Here is a 3213-nt window from a genome sequence, read left to right on the forward strand (position 1 = left end):
ATATATATATAAATGAATAAATAAGAAAATAAGAAACAATGAATAAAAAAGGAATTAGAAGAGATAAAACATAAAACAAATAGATAAGTAAATAAACGAATTAAATAAATAAACAATAAAAACAAAAATAGATAAGACAGACGTAGATAAAAAATGACAAGAAAAAAAGAGCTAAAGGCCTATTTTACTATACAGGAAGCCGGCGTTGTGGTCTTTCTGGACGACAGGTTGGTGTGATATCGTCTCCCTCATCTCAGGATTGCCAGGTACTTCCAGACAACCTTTTACATAATTTTTATTCTCGTTTATTTTAACCTTTTTATTTTACGTGATTGATTTAGCCTTCACCATAGAACAATAGTGTAGGCTGTTGAAATATATTTTAACCTTTTTATTTTACATGATTGATTTAGCCTTCACCATAGAACAATAGTGTAGGCTGTTGAAATATAAAGCGTTCTGTTGCCAGTCTGGGAATTTCGAGTATTTTTTATTTATTTATTGGCAATAAAACGTGATTGCAACTGAAGTGAGAATCTTTGGGAGTTGCTACTGCCAGAGAGAAAATTAGAAAATTGAAGGATGGGTAGCGAGGAAGTGCAATGGATACGAAGTGTATCCATCCGCAAAAAAATAAAAATAAATAAATAAAAAAATAAAAAAAATAAAAAAAAGGAAGGAAAGAAAGAAAAAAAAATGGAGAACGCAATTTACTTTTTTTGTGAAGAAATAAACTACGTGAAGGCTAATATATCATTTTCTTTTTTCTTTTTCTATATAAAGTGTATTATCGGGGGGTTCTACGTCATTTTGAAACTCGATTATGTCAATAGTTTCATTACTTTATTGCAATGAGCGCAAGACCAATGTTTAGGTTGGACTAAACTAAACATCGGTTCACTCTAGTTACACTTGGTGGGACTTTTTTTACACACACAAACACACACACACACACACACACACACACACACACGCACACACACGCACACACGCACACACACACACAATCACACACACACACACACAAACACACACACACACACAAACACACACATACTCACACACGCACACATATACGCATGCATACATATACATACATGCACATATATACATGTATATACATATAAACACACACAAACACATATAGATCTATACTTATCTATCTATAGATAAGGGAGAGAGGGAGAGAACTAGATAACGGAGAGAGGGAGAGAACTAGACAAAAAGGAGTAAAAGTAGATATACGTAATATATATATATATATATATATATATATATATATATATATATATATATATATATATATATATATATATATATATACATATATATATATATATATATATGTATATATATATATATATATATATATATATATATATATATATATATATATATATATATATACATACATATATATAAATATATGTGTGTAAGTATTTATATTCAAGCATGTAAACACGCAAAAGCATATATGTGCGTGAAATATATGTCAACATCAGCGAAAAAAATAGTCATGTTTCCATAAACCATTTATTTACTTATGAAATGAAAAATGAACACAGATCGGCTCTGTTGTTGCTGGTACATGCGGGTCAGCTTAAAACTTTCACTTGTAATTTCCCGAAGCAATTAAACTAGGACTTGTCTGTTGGTTAATATAAAAAGCAAAGCAAAAAAAAAAAAAAAAAAAAAAAAAAAAAAAAAAAAAGTAAAAAAAAAAAAAAAAAAAAAATATATACACCAACGACAACAACAACAAAAATTCGCATTTTAGTCGTTTTATAGCTTCACTTAACAATTTCCACACAGAGGTTAGATTAAACGTTGCACCCGAGTGAGAGGTTCTTCAAAAAGTCATTAAAAGTTTAAGCGTTTGTGTGTTGTCTCGTCGACGCGTCGTCAGGAAACACCCCTGAGTTGGCTTCGCTTGGACGTGAAACCCTTAAATGATATCGCTTTTGTGTGTGACACTCTTAACTGCATACATACATACATATACATACATACATATATTTAGATAGATAGATAGATAGATAGATAGATAAATAGATAGATAGATAGATAGATAGATAGATAGATAGATAGATAGATAGATAGATAGATAGATAAATTTATATATATATACATACACATATATACATATATATATATATATGTATATATGTATATATGTATATGTATCTACATATATATATATATATATATATATATATATATATATATATATATATATATATATATATATATATATATATTTACACACACACACACACACACGTGCAAAAATGTGTATAGGTATACATACATACAAACAAACACTCATCAGACACACATCATCACATATCACACACACACACACACACACACACACACGCACACACACACACACACACACACACACACACACACATATATATATATATATATATATATATATATATATATATATATATATATATATATATATGTGTGTGTGTGTGTGTGTGTGTGTGTGTGTGTGTGTGTGTGTGTGTGTGTGTATCTATTTGTCCTTATGTGTGTGTGGTTGCATATCACACACTCGCGTGCCTGCCAGCCTCGCGCCGCATGTGTACAGGAGCAGATGAAAGCCATTGGGAAGCGTGTTGGTTCATCTGCCTCGCACTTTCTCGGAGAAGGAAACCAGTCTTTTCTCTCACGTCGCCTTGATTTTGACAAGTAAAAAAAGAAAAGAAAAAAAAAAGAAGAAAAAAAATGAAAAGAGAGAAAAAGGACAAATCTGTCTAGACGTTCAATTTTTTAGGGTATTTGGTCCTACGTTTAGTTTGATTGGATTATAGCCTGGATTACTTGAAATATGAATGTCTATACATATGCGTGTATAAGTATATCTGTCTGTCTACCTACATGTTCTGTATACATACATATATGCAGACATACATACATGGATGAAATGTGATAGAAAACTATAATTGAAAGTTTATTGGGAAATGAAACTACAAAATCCATGCTATTAACTTATACAAGGAAAGGATCAAGACATTTCTGGAAGAAATTAGCTGAGATTTAAGAGTAATTAACAAGACTATTGTCATTAGGCATGATAATGAATCGATGCAACTTCATACAAAAAGAAAAAAGAAAAAAATCTGTAATATATAGACAAATCAAAAACCATTTACTATGAACTGATATATTTTAACCTTTTTATTTTACATAATTGATTTAGCC

The sequence above is a fragment of the Penaeus vannamei genome, chromosome 14 (assembly GCF_042767895.1).
Source record: "Penaeus vannamei isolate JL-2024 chromosome 14, ASM4276789v1, whole genome shotgun sequence".
NCBI lineage: Eukaryota > Metazoa > Arthropoda > Malacostraca > Decapoda > Penaeidae > Penaeus > Penaeus vannamei.